At 43.9% G+C, this 14,681-nt stretch overlaps 1 protein-coding gene across 1 annotated transcript in view; it reads left to right on the forward strand.

The window, feature by feature from the left end:
• Window positions 1-4,764: 4,764 nt before the first annotated feature.
• TAFA4 (TAFA chemokine like family member 4) overlaps window positions 4,765-14,681 on the forward strand; it is a 156,857-nt gene continuing 146,940 nt past the window's right edge. Inside the window, exon 1 of the mRNA XM_055558377.1 lies at window positions 4,765-4,917. The gene's annotated coding sequence lies outside the window, so the exon portion shown is untranslated. The remainder of the gene's footprint in view (window positions 4,918-14,681) is intronic.

The following is a 14,681-nucleotide window of genomic DNA, read 5'->3' on the forward strand; positions in this document are numbered from 1 at the left end:
ATAATACTCAATGACTTAGTTGTCATTGGATCAGACCTTAGAGTTCAGACACACACTGTGGGCTTTATAAAGTCAGGATTTGGTGCCAAGAATCTTATCATATTGGGTGTTCGACGACAGCATCTGAGTGAGGAGAGATTAGGAAAGTAGGTAACTTTATGGGCCACATCAGTGGCAAAGATGGAAATTAGCTGCTAGAGCCAGGATCCGCCAACTTTTTCTGTACGTGGCCATATAGTAAATATTTTAGGCTTTGTGGGTCATGTGGTCTGTGTAACAACTTTTAAACTCTGCTGTTGCAGTGGGAACAGAGCCAGAGATGTTATGTAAATGAGTGAGCAAGGCTATGTTCCAATAACATCCTATTTGTGAACATTGAAATTTGAATTTCATATGATTTTCACATGTCAAGAAATACTATCCTTTAGATTTCCCTCAACCATTTAAAAATCTAAAAAGCCATTCTTAGTTTTGGGGTTTTAAAAAACAGGCAGTGGGCTGGATTTGGTCCCTGGGTGTAATTTCTTTGTTTTTTTTTCATTCTGGGCTACAATAAAGGTTCTTTTGACTTTCCTCTTTAGCTAGGGTGTGTGCTACTCATAGCTTAGTGATTTCCAAATTTCAGTCTTTTGCACACTGCCTTTGAGTGGTTTGTTTTGTTTTACCATAGTTTCCCATATTTTTATTGAAACAGATGTGTCCATTCTCACCTAAACAATTATATTAATGAAATACAGTCTACATGCATCTGTGTTTGAATATTAATTACTAAAATGGAACATACTATCACATCACATACCATACTGACTCAGTACTTTTTAATTTTTAAAAATTGAGGTGTCACTTCTAATAAAGTACCCAAAGCTTAACCATTAGAACTTAGTGAATTTGCACAGATGTACTTCTGGGTGGCACCCCACAGGCCTGCAAGCCTTGTAGTTGCCCAGCCCCTGAGGAAAGAGCCCGGAGACAGTGACAGAGACATCAGTAGCTTATTGGACAAGAGATCTTTAACAAAAGGTCCTGGAGTGACACTCCATCATTGACAGCAGATGGCAGGCAGGGCATGGCAGCAGTCTACTGAAGAGAGGAGGGGGCTACCATTTATAGAGGGAATTGACTTCAGGTTAGCTCACTAGTTACCAGGGAAACCAGCAGCTGGGGCAGGGACAAGCATGCAGGCAGTTACTGATTAAGCCCTATAATTCAGAGGGTTGGATTGTCATGTGAATGAAACAAGGCCTGGTTGAGTAGGGAATGTACAGAGAGCAAGACAGCAGCCATCTTGAATGGCCTGACCATATACACACACCCTCACGAAACCACTATTCAGAAAGACTGCAAAATTCCAGCTCCCAAGTGGGTCCCTTGCATCGCTTTCTACTCATACCCAGCCCGTCTTCAGTTCAGTTCAGTTGCTAAGTCGTGTCCGACTCTTTGCGACCCCATGAATCGCAGCATGCCAGGCCTCCCTGTCCATCACCAACTCCTGGAGTTCACTCAGACTCACGTCCATCGAGTCAGTGATGCCATCCAGCCATCTCATCCTCTGTCATCCCCTTCTCCTCCTGCCCCCAATCCCTCCCAGCATCAGAGTCTTTTCCAATCAGTCAACTCTTCGCATGAGGTAGCCAAAGTACTGGAGTTTCAGCTTTAGCATTATTCCTTCCAAAGAAATCCCAGGGCTGATCTCCTTCAGAATGGACTGGTTGGATCTCCCTGCAGTCCAAGGGACTCTCAAGAGTCTTCTCCAACACCACAGTTCAAAAGCATCAATTCTTTGGCGCTCAGCTTTCTTCACAGTCCAACTCTCACATCCATGCTGACCACTGGAAAAACCATAGCCTTGGCTAGACGGACCTTTGTTGGCAAAGTAATGTCTCTGCCTTTGAATATGCTATCTAGGATGACCTCTACTCCACCTCTGCCAGCAGAGCTTAGTTTTCTCTCTTTTATAGCTTTGTGTGAACGGAAACGTACAACCTGTGTTCCTTCCCGTCTGAATTGTTTGGTGTGCTTCATGTCTGCTGTTGCATGTAATGGTAGTTCTTTATTGCTGTGTAGTGTTTCATTGTATGAACAAATCACTCTACTCATCCATTCTAGTGTTGAACATACAGGCTTCTTCTATCCTATGCTTTAGGCTGCTGTGAACTCTCACCATGTTTTTGGTTGACATACACACTTCTTTCTGTTGCATATACTCAAGTTTTTCAGACTGGTTGTTTGAACCAGGACTATTTCCTGGAAGAGTTGTTATAAAAGTAAAACACAGTTAACACTTAAATAACAGAAATTTTCTTTAACTAATCTGTACCAAGTTTTTAATTAGAGTTAATATATAATATTGCATTAGATTTAGTTGTACAACATAATGAATGGGTATTTGTATATGTTGTAAACTGATCCCCACAATTCTCCTTACCATCCATGCATCCCTCACTACACAGGTACAGATACTTTCTTGTGATAAGATCTTTGAAGTTTGAATCTCTCAGCATTTCCAAAAATGCAACACAGTATAATTAACTCTAGTCACCATGTCGGACATCACATACCCATGACTGACTTATTTTGGACGACCCAAGCTTTCTTTTTCAGGCTTCACAGGTGGGTGTATTCGTAAAGAATCTACCTGCCAATGCAAGAGACTTGGGTTCGATCCCTGGGTTGAAAAGATCCCCTGGAGAAGGAAATGGCAACTCATTTCAGTATTCTTGCCTAGAGAATTCCATGGACACAGGGGCCTGGTAGTCCATGGGGTCACAAAGAGTTGGACATGACTTAGTGACTGAGCACACACAATGCTTAAATAGCACTTATGCTGTGTGAAATGCTATTCTGAATCCATTGGATTTATCAGCCCTTCTTGCTGGGGTGAGTAGGGTTGTTGTCTGCGTTTTACAGGAAGCTAAGGAACAGAGTGATGAACATTTGGCCAGGGTCACCAGCTAGTAACTTAGAGAGCTTGAATTTATTTCTGTCTCTCTTGGTCTTCCCATCTCAGTCTGTCTCTCATTGAGAAAGTCTATCAAGCATTGATCAGATTAATTACACTGATTTTTTCCCCAAATGTAGGAACTACCATGTGTAGGACCCTGTGCCAGAGACAGGGTAAGTGAGGAACAGCATTGCAAGTTGATCTCCAGCAGCTCACGATTTGAGCTGGAATTTGAACCCAGGTGTGGCTCCAACCCAGGGACGGGGGAGCCTGGTGGGCTGCCGTCTATGGGGTCCACAGAGTCGGACACGACTGAAGCGACTTAGCAGCAGCAGCAGCAGCGGCTCCAAGGGTTCTGCCTGTAATTATTCTGCTGAGTAAAACAAGCTTCATTTTGGTCAGTTCTTCCCTGTCCCTTCCAGCACCTCTCTCCCTCTCTTCCTGGGCTCTTTGCTGCCCCCACTGGCCGTGCTGTGTCTTGCAGGCCCCTGGCTCTCTTCCCGGTTGGCCAGCTTTGTTTTGCAAACCCACCTAGCCACCACATGTGACAGGGGCAGAACAGGACAGTCTTTAGAAAACTGGGCTCTGGTGTCACTTGCCTGGATTTAAACCTTGGCTTCAGTTGTAACTATTTGTGCAACCCTTTCAGGTGTCCTTGTCCATAAAATGGAGAAAATATCACCTGAGCAGTATGTGGGAAATGTGTATACAGCTCACAGCACAGTGTTTGACACACGGGAAGTTTTCATTAGATAGAATCAGCTATTGTGTTTATTGCTATTTATTTTGGTTGTTGTTATTCAACATATGTGTCATTAGGGCTGTTTCAATGAATAACTGGGCAGCTGAAAGCCTCCCCATATTAAATCCTCTAGGACAGACAATTCCTTAATAACCCCAAGAGTTGATCTGTAGTAGGATAACCTGGCTGGGGAGATATCTGGGGGCAGGGTTCCCTCCCTCACTGCCTTCAATCACACCTTTGCCAGCAGCCAGCCAGCCTGCGTTAAGAACCTGGATAAATACCTTGAACCTGCAAAGTGAGCTCCACAAGTGGTTTAACATCCATTTTAACATCCTCACAGAGGAAAATACCTGAGTACTGTTTTCTTTCAATTTTGTTAATCTCTAGTGGTTTTCTGAAGCCCAGAGAGGGTTTCCGTAGGGCTTTCCTATTTTCAGGGTTTTAACAGAAGAACAGGTGAGTTTGAGCTCTTGGGGCTTAAAGGGACAGCCAGGAATCCCAGAGCACTTGAATGGGAGCCAGCAGCACCTTGGTCCTCTGTTTTCAGCTCAGCCGGTTATTAATTCTCTCTGAATGCAGCGGCACACACACAGATGAGGAAGGTTGATTAACGGCATCCTGCTTGCTTGCTCATCTGGTCCCAGACACTTTGAAAATGCAGTGGGAAGAGGGTGGGGGAAACTAGGGGTGCTCACTGGGCAGAAAAAAAGAAAAACCCAGTATAGTGTTGGAGGTCCCATTCTGCACTGGTGCTGCTGTTTTGCATTTAATTAGTGGCCAGTCCTTAAGTCAGGCATGTAGCATTTTGGTTGTATCCTTGAGCTGCTACAGTCTTTTAATCACAGGCCCCCTGTCCCACTTCTTTTGATGTACTATTCTGCAGGCAAATAAAAGACCCAGATTTGATTCCATGGGACTGGTAAAAGTAGAAGGGGGGGGGGGTTTGGGTTTGTAGGTCTTTCCTGATGTTTCATGATTAAAGGGGCCCTGGCAGGTGAAGAGAAAGAAATTGGCTTGTGTAACCCTTAAGGAGAGGGTTTCCCTTTAATGTCTCAAAGTGGAAAACAGACGATGGGGAAAATAATAGAATGGGATAATGGAATAAAGGTGCAGGAAATATTCTGTGAGCCTGGACCAAAAGAATGAAGGAGAAGGATCAGTGATTCACCCAAACGTAGCAGATGAAACATTGATCCAGGGGAGCTTACAAGAGGGGACTGAAGCCTCCGAGGTGAGGTGCAGAGAATTAAAATGATTTCACGGCGCTTGGGCTGATGAGTTGGGTGCTAGAGCCCTCCGTGTGGGTAAGGTAGCCCTATCTGCTGACACATACATCCCAACATACAGACACCCTCTCCAGGAAGGTTTGCGGCATTTATTTTTCTGTTTCAGCTTGTTAGACGTACTGTGTATACATCAAGCCATCTTCCTTCCCTGTCCCCAACTTACTACCCCACCAAGATTACAGGTATTTCTGGGTCTCGCCTCTTTATTGGTCCTCTGGTTTATTTCCAAGTCATGCAGTGGGGGGTGGTGTCCAGCATATAGAAGACTTCCAAATATTTGTGGAGCAGATGATTTGTTTGGGGGATTCTCCTCTGTTAGAGACGTCTCCGTTTTAGGGAATCCTCTTCTGAGCGTCTGGCTTCCAGTTGCTGTTTGGTGTATGTGTGTGTGTCTGCACAACCTGTGTGACCTCTCTCACAGCTTGTTTCTCCCACTGTAAAACAAAGTTGATCATTTCCATCACCTAGGGTGAATGTGAGGGACACATGACCTCACCTGGGGACCTCATCTAGCACTGTGTCCCACACATGATGCCTCCCCTTTCCTTTTTACTGTCTCAGTCCAAAATCCGCAGGGAATGTTCTTCTAAAAAAAAAAAAAAGAAGAGGAACATTTAGTTCTAATGGACAGCAAGCTCTTAGTTGTTGATGTTTTGTCTTTATTTTATGAGAAGATGATAGAGGTGTGGGTGAAAGCAGCAAGAAATGTCCAAATGCAGGCTTCTGTAGGAAAAAAGAAAAAGGATTGTAGAGGATTAATCTTTGCAGTTCATTGTATCGATTGGCTTGGCATAATTGCTCATCTTTCGAACATCATCTGCCTCTTTGCTCTCGGCAGCAAGCTGCTAGGAATGTGAACAGTGCCCTTACTGGGTTTTGAGGTTACCGTTATTGAATTGTAAATTGTGTAGGAGAGAGAGATACGGAGTTTGACCCTCTTTTTGGGAATGTGAGATTAAACTGAGCCAATATTTCAGGCCAAATCTATCATCGAATCTTTTTTGCATGCTTAGTAATTTAATGGGAGGTAAGAGAATGTTCACCAAACAATTAAGAACCAAGCATTAAGTTACCCTTTTAATGACGTTTTATTAGGACAAACCTATGAGGTTTGGACAATGAAATCTGATTGCACATGAGATTTGGTGCTTAATTAAGTGTGTAAAATAAAAATCATAGAATTGCTCTCTGAAAAATCCCTTAAGATATTTTTGTGTCAAGAGGAGTATCTCCATGGGGAAGCCTGGGCATTCACATTTATTGAATAAATGAATGTTGAGTGAATTCTGCTTAGAACTACCAAAGTTCTATAGATGGGTGATGAGTTGAGAGGTCTTAAGTATTTCTCTGGCTTAAAGGGTTGCCTTGCTTCTCTTTTAATCTTAAGCCTCTTTAACCTAAATCTATCCTGCTAGATTTGTTGTTGTGTGGTTTAAACAGTGTCATGGAGGCAAATCTGACCTTGGTTACATTCTAAAGCGAGTTTGTGTATTACATGTGTCTGTAAGGACTCCATTGTGCTCATAGGGCCTCATTTTTATAGAGGACAAGCTGGTGTGTGCTGAGTGACCTGCCAAAGTCACTGTCACAGACATTAGGGTTGTCCCACAGGATCGCCACCTCCTAGTGTTCACACCGTTCTATAGTGGCCTCCTCTTGAGACTGGGCAGGACTTGATTCTAACCAGTGGAATCCAGCAGAGGTGATGGAGTGTCACCCATTGTGACTGTGTTACATTATGTAAACTGTTTGCTAGCAGGCTTACTCTACACACTCTCTTTGATGGCTTGGATATATAAATGGAATGTTGGGGAGGCAGTGTGGCAGAGAAATACACATGACCTTAAGGAGCTGAAGGCGCTCAGCCTGAGAGCCCGAAGACAGTCCCGAGGCTGTCAGTCCTGTAACCACAAGGACTGAGGAATGAATGCTGCCAACAGCCATGCGAGTGGGAAGAAGGTTCTTCCCCAGTTGAACCTCCAGAGGAGAACCCAGCCCTGGTTGACATCTTAATTAAGCTTCATGAGACTCTTAAGCAAAGCACCCAGCTAACCTGTGCCCATCACTTCATGGGAAATAGATGGGGAAACAGTGGAAACAGTGTCAGACTTTATTTTTCTGGGCTCCAAAATCACTGCAGATGGTGGTTGCAGCCATAAAATTAAAAGATGCTTACTCCCTGGAAGGAAAGTTAGGACCAACCTAGATAGCATATTCAAAAGCAGAGACATTACTTTGCCAACAAAGGTTTCTCTAGTCAAGGTTTTCCCTGTGGTCATGCATGGAGGTGAGAGTTGGACTGTGAAGAAGGCTGAGCACCGAAGAATTGATGCTTTTGAACTGTGGTGTTGGAGAAGACTCTCAAGAGTCCCTTGGACTGCAAGGAGATCCAACCAGTCCATTCTGAAGGAGATCAGCCCTGGGATTTCTTTGGAAGGAATAATGCTAAAGCTGAAACTCCAGTACTTTGGCCACCTCATGCGAAGAGTGACTCATTGGAAAAGACTCTGATGCTGGGAGGGATTGGGGGCAGGAGGAGAAGGGGACGACAGAGGATGAAATGGCTGGATGGCATCACTGACTCAATGGACGTGAGTGTGAGTTAACTCTGGGAGTTGGTGATGGACAGGGAGGCCTGGCGTGCTGCGATTCATGGGGTCGCAAAGAGTCGGCCACGACTGAGCGACTGATCTGATCTGATCTGAACCTGTGCCCAGACTCATGGCTTGAAGAAACTATGAGATAAAAAGTATGTGCTGTTTGTAGTCACTAAGGAAACTCACATGTAGAAATCCATTATACAGCTATAGGTATCTGATTAGTCCCACAAATAGCGAGTGTCAGGACTTAACACAGTGCCATCTGATGGTAGACGTGAGGCTCGTAGCAGATTTGGAAGGACCTCATATGGTCCAGCTGCCTTTTGGTGGATGTCTGGCTCTTGCATGGTTTCCCTGGAGGTGGTCAGCCAGCTCCTGTGGGACTCCTCCTGAATGCGGGAATTAATTGTCTTTTGAGGCGTCTGAATTCCATTTGGATTGCTTTCTATTTTGTTTGATTGATTGGTTTACTTAAATGAAGTATTTCCTGAGCGCTTCCTTGGTGCCAGGCAGGGTGCTAGGCGCTGGAGGTGAGTTCACTGGCCACAGGTTCTGATGTTGTCATCATTATTAAACACTTATTTCTATACAGCCATGAATTTTATCTTACTCTGATTTCTCTGTGTCCTAGTTTTGTCCAGTGGACTCCAAAGAATATTTCTAATCCTTTTTCCATGAGACTGCACTTCAGAGATTAAACACAGTTGTCATTTTGGCCCCCTGAGTATTTTTTTCAGGGTTGCTAACCTCCCAGTCAGTTCTACCATTTGGCATATGGCTCTGTTTAAAGTTCTGCAGCCTAATATGGTAGCCAGGGGCCATAAGTGCCTACATAAATTTGAATTAATTAGAATTAAGTAAAACTAAAAAAAAATTCAGTTCCTCAAGCTATATGAGCCACATATCAAGAGCTCAGTAAGCCACGTATAACCGAACTGGAGAAAGTCAAAGTGTTAGTTGCTCAGTCATGTCTGACTCTTTGTGATCCTATGGACTGTAGCCCACCAGGCTTCTCTGTGCATGGAGTTTTCCAGGCAAGAATACTGGAGTGGGTAGCCATTCCCTTCTCCAGGGGGTCTTTCTGGTCCACGGATTGAACCCGGGTCTCCTATATTCCAGTCAGATTCTTTCCCATATGAGCCACCAGGGAAGTTCGAATAGAACATTTCTTCATGGCAGAAAGTGGTCTGGGTCAGGGCTGGGCTACAATTCCTTCTCCATCCTGAGTGTAGATGCTGAATGAATCCTGGCATTCTTACACTGAACTGAGTACTATAATGTCTCTCGTTCTGGTACAACTAAGAGTATAACTGGACTATATGTTTTTCTGATTGTAAGTAATATACTTTTACTAATGAAACATAAGATCAAGGTAATAATTTTAGCAGCCATTTTGTAGTCCTCATTTTTAATTCAGAACCCGTAAGACATTTATGAGCAATCTCTGTCTGGGTGATATGAGAGAGCAGTGTTTCTTTTTTTTTTTTTTTCCCCCCTGTAGTGTAGTTTGTCTACTTCTATTTTTAGATCCAAGCTTCATATTAAGCATTTACCTCTGGAGAATTTAATTTTGTCCGATTCAACGAATTGTAATTTCAAATATATTGGAATTTTTTTCAGTTTTGCTTAAAATGTTTCAGAATCGTTGTTATCCTTCCAAGCTTCAGTTCATCCCCAGATTTGACTGGAATGCCAGCAGCATTGGCATCCAAGTTATTGATAAGAAAGATGAACAGGATGGGACTTTGGATGGAACCCAGTGGCATAACATTAGAGGCTGCAGTCTAAATTGACATAGATATAATTAAGCAGAGGAAAACTGAGCTGTTCAACCCACTTACTTTCAGTATGTCTAGCCTATAATTCTTTATTTTTACACTGGAATTTTATGAAAAACCTGGTCAGAGTATCTTGCAGATTTCTGAATTTTATGACCCTACCAGGCTCTTTTTGTTATAAATTAAAAAAAACAAAATTGAAGTATAGTTGATTTACAGTGTTGTGTGAGTTTCAGCTATACAGCAAAGTGATTCAGTTACACATATATATTCTTTTCAAATTCTTTACCATTTTAGGTAATTACAAGATAATGAATATAGTTCCCTGTGCTATATAGTAGGTCCTTATTGTTTACTTATTTTTTATAGTGTGTGTATGTTAATCCCCAACTCCTAATTTATTGCTCTTTCCCCTCCTTTCCCATTTGGTAAGTTTCGTAACAGCCTCTTGATTGTCAGTTTCTGTGAGGATGGCGAAGGGGAATGAGCATTGCCTGGTATTAATGATTCCTAGTGAATCCACGCACGTTCCAAGTAACCCTCACTGTTCCCTGTCCCCCGCTCCCCACTCCATGTTACTGATGGCATTTGAAGAATTTCAGTTGTGAGATTAGCAGATGCTTACTCAGTTATCATTGGCAGAACCTCTGTTTTCCTTCCCTTTCATTCGCTGGTATGTTTCCTCTTCTCCAATGTTCTTCAGAGTTTGCCAGTGATATTTTTGCCACCTCCCATCTCATGCCGTCAGTGGCATGGAGTTTAATTCATCAGGGCCAGGACGCTGGGACTCATCCGGAGAAGGGGCAGGCAGTGTGACAGTCGCTGCACTTGTTTTGGGCCTCAGTTCCCTCTGACCAGTGTCCCCTGTACTCTTTGTGGAAAGCATCTCGTCCCTCTTGACAGAACACGGACGCAGAGCGGAGGCTGGGTAATTCCGCCTGTTGTCACGATGAGCAATGCAGCACCCCCTCCATGCGGGAGACCGATGTCTTAGTGTTGTTCTCCTTGCCCTGAGTGTAACAGAAATAGCCCTTTTGTTGTGCTGCACATTTTCTGCTGGGCTCAGCTCATTCCGGCCTTTTGCCTTCCTGACACTCATATCAGAGGCTGGAAGATTTTTCATTTGAGGATCGAGGCATTCTCCAGAGCAGATGACTTGAAAGGAGCCAGCTGGATAGAAAGCTATTATATTGAGAATGGCAGTTGGTGCATATCTTTGCCTCCACCTTCTATTTGAATAATGAGCATTAATTTCTTGGACAACTTTGGGTATTAGTAGACGATCAGTTTCTCTAAACTTTCTCTCCCTTCCCTCCCTTTTTTTCCCATCTAGTTAAATCACTGGGCTTGCCTGGTGGCTCAGACAATAAAAAGAATCTGCCTGCAGTGCAGGAAACCCAGGTTCTATCCCTGGGTGGGGAAAAGGCCCTGGAGAAGGAAATGGTAACCCACACCAGTATTCTTGCCTGGATAATTCTATAGACAGAGGAACCTGGTGGGCTACAATCCATGAGGTCACAGAGTCAGACATGACTGAGCAATTAACAGTTTCACTTTCAAATCACTTTATTGAGACCCTTTTCTGGTGGGTGTAATATACTGCGGGGAGTGGTTTTCAGATGGCTCTCAGTTCTCATGAGACATGGGGTTTTCATTATAGGCAGGCTTCCAATGCCTTTGAAATGCCGCCACCATGGCAAGTCAGCTGTGAGGTGCCTACGGAGTTAACAAAGTCCTAGAACTTGTGGTTAGGAGATGGACTCCGGAGTCAGACCCTGGCTGTTCAAATCCCAGCTTCCCTAATAGTCTTTATGATCCTGGCCAAATGATTAATCTTGTTGCATTTGAATTCCCTCTAAGGAGGTCCCTACCTCAGAAGCCTGTTGTGAGACTCAAATGAATTCATGTATAGAACAAGTTTTCAGCACTATATTTGGCACATGAAAAAAAAGTGAAAGTCTACTCTGACCCCATGGAGTGTAGCCCGCCAGGCTCCTCTGTCTGTGGGATTTCCCAGGCAAGAATACTGGAGTGGGTTGTTATTCCCTTCTCCAGGGGGTCTTCCTGACTCAGGGATCGAACCCAGGTCTCCCCTGTATTTTAGGCAGATTCTTTACTGAGCCTCCAGGGAAGCCCATGGTTAATGCTAAATAAAAAGTCTCTAATGACAGCAGTTAGGATTTGCATACTGAATCTTTCAAGAGTGAAAGTCTCCAAATAATTGAAATTAGAGGGCAGTCAGGTGGCATGATCTTGAATTCTAATGCCCAGAGAGGAACACATGAAATCAGTACCTGGTGTTTTATTATGTCCATCAATGTATCATCAGCCAGGACATGAGAAAGGAAAGGAGATGCAGAGCTGGCTTGGCCACTTTGAGGAAGGACAGTCTATCCTCTGAGATGTATCGAGCCCGCATCCTGTTTCCTTATCTGGCCGACTGTGTGCACAGAAGGTTACTTCAGTTCAAGATACTGAGCCCCGCTGCTCTTTATCCCCTGTTCCTAAGATGGGAAAGTACTTCCTTATGGTTTACTTTTGTTCTTTTCTTTCCCAAATGCCCAGGGACCATAGGCCCTTGGGGACTTTCTCTTGGGTTCAAGCCTGGTTGATGCTGTGAAGCTCCAAGTTCAGTGATCTGTGGATGGAAAGGTGGAGAGGAAAAATAAAAAAAGGAAAAGAGAAAATAGTCATGAATGTACTAAGTGTTCTAATCCTGCTTCCGTTCACTTTGGCTGTGTCTACATGACAACACAGGTTTGACAGGGAATAAAGTTGTGCCCAGTGTCATGGGTGTTAGTGTGCCCCTCCCCCTCAGTGTTGGACCCCACCCTTCCTTGCTTTTTAAGTTTGGTGTGGGGGGGGGGGGGTACCACATCAGCAGCAATCATCAACCAGCCAATGGCATCTACTTAGTGGTAAGCGGATTAACTGTTTAAATGCTGAGTCACTGGCCTGACCACACCATAGTATGGCCACTTGGGTTCCTGCAGACATGGCTTCATTTTCCACCTTTGCCCCAAATGTTTACTTCTTGCCTGATTGAGGAGGAGGGTCTCAAGACCTCAGATTGGAGGCCATTGAGCTCTTAACCCTGCCTCACCATGGAGAGAGATGCTATGAAGTGGTGGGACTTCCCTGGTGGTCCAGTGGTTACCACTCCCTGCTTCCACTGCAGGGGGCACAGTTTCTATCCCTGGTCAGGGAACTAAGATCTCACATGCTATAGGGCCAAAAAAGAAGTGGGGCCCCTGGGCCAAGGGACTCTTAATGTCGTTCAGAGATACTTGTCTCTTGTAGATCCAGCCTTAATGTTTTTCTGACATCCTAGTGATAGCAGACCCTGCGCAAAGTGGATATCAGAGTTAATACTGTGAGGAGACAAAATAATGAGAATAGTTTTACCAAAGATAATGAAACATTGCATAATATCTGCATTTTACCATTGATTTGAGTGCACCCTTAGAAAACTGAATGTAACAAAAACCCAGGACATTTTTTGGAAATTGTATGCTCTCTAGCAACTGTGTGAATTTTTATACAAGCACTGTTTTATGAGTTATATAAAATGTTATTAAAAAAAAAAAAGAAACACTTTGGTGTGGTTGGAAGTCTTTCTAAAGAGAGGGTCCTGTGTGTTGTCTCAAGTTCATTACCATCTGAAAACAGGTTTGCTTTGCAAACAATTGGCTTCCTCTCGGATGGAGGAAATCTCATGGCTGTGATGATAAATGCTCTCCTCCACCCACCCAGTGGAAGGATGCACTGGCTTGAGCTCTGACTGGCTTCTTTGCACCTCAGGGCCTTTGCTCCTGCTGTGCCCTCTGCTTAGAAGCTCTTCTTTGCCTGTCCCAAGGTAGATTCCTCATCTCTCAGGCTCTAAGTCAGAATGACATTTCCTGGCTCCCCTTGCTGACTTATCCTCTCTGCCCTCTCCCCCTCGTCCTTTCTCCTGTCATTTCTTTCTGTCAGTATCTGAGAGACTCATGTTTCACATGGCTACGGTCTGAATACAAGGTGGAGGAGGGCACAGACCTCACCTGCCCTGTTTATTGCTGGGTGTCCACATCTGGAGACAGTGCCTAGCACATAGTTGGGGCTCAGAAATAGTTGGTGAGTGAATGGATTTTAAATTTTCATGCAGACATAGGCAAGTGAGATTAAAAGGTGCAAACTTTCAGTTACAAAATAAATGTCACAGGTATGAAATGTACAGTGTGGGGAATACAGTCAATAACTACATAATACTTTTGTACAGTGATGTACTGGAACTAGACTTGTGATCATTTAAAATTGTGTGTTGTTGTTTTTCAGTCACTCAGTCGTGTCCGACTCTTGGTGACCTCATAGGCTGCAGAATGTCAGTTTTCCCTGTCCTTCACCACCTCCCGGAGTTTGCTCAAATTCATGTCTGTTGAGTTGGTGATGCTATCTAACCATCTCATCCTCTGCTGCTCCCTTCTCCTGCCTTCAATCTTTCCCAGCATCAAGGTCTATCAAAGTACCGTGTTGTATACCAGAAACTAACATAGTGTTGTAAGTCAGTTGTAATTCAGAAATATACAAACTCAGAGAAAAAGAGGACAAATTTGTGGTTACCAGAGGCAGGGATTAGGGAGGAGGAGGGGATTGGAGGAAGGTAGCCAAAAGTTACAGACTTCCAGTTGTAAGATAAATAAGTACTATTGCTGCTGCTGCTAAGTCGCTTCAGTCATGTCCGACTCTGTGCGACCCCATAGACGGCAGCCCACCAGGCTCCCCCGTCCCCAGGATTCTCCAGGCAAGAACACTGGAGTGGGTTGCCATTTCCTTCTCCAATGCATGAAAGTGAAAAGTGAAAGTGAAGTCACTCAGTTGTGTCCGACTCTTAGCAACCCCATGGACTGCAGCCCACCAGGCGCCCCTCCGTCCATGGGATTTTCCAGGCAAGAGTACTGGAGTGGGGTGCCAATAAGTACTAGGGATGTATAATCCCATGGACAGAGGAGCCTGGTAGGCTACAGTCCATGGGGCCGCAAAGAGTTGGACATGACTGAGTGACTTCACTTTCACTTTCATTTTCAGGGACGTAAGGTACAACATGATACATAGACTTTTCACTGCTGTACGTTATGTCTGAAAGTTGTTAAGAGAGCCAAGTTTTAATAGTTCTCATCTCAAGAAAATATATCAATTTTTTTCTTTCCATAATGTTGTATCTATGTGAGATGATGTATGTTCACTAAACTGTGCTCACCATTTCATGATGTCTGTAAGTCAGATCATTGATGTCGTATGTCAATTCTATCTCAATAAAACTGGAGAAAAAAAAGTTAATGCAGGGGAACCTAC

This window comes from Bubalus kerabau, chromosome 20 (genome assembly GCF_029407905.1).
Source record: "Bubalus kerabau isolate K-KA32 ecotype Philippines breed swamp buffalo chromosome 20, PCC_UOA_SB_1v2, whole genome shotgun sequence".
Lineage (NCBI taxonomy): Eukaryota > Metazoa > Chordata > Mammalia > Artiodactyla > Bovidae > Bubalus > Bubalus kerabau.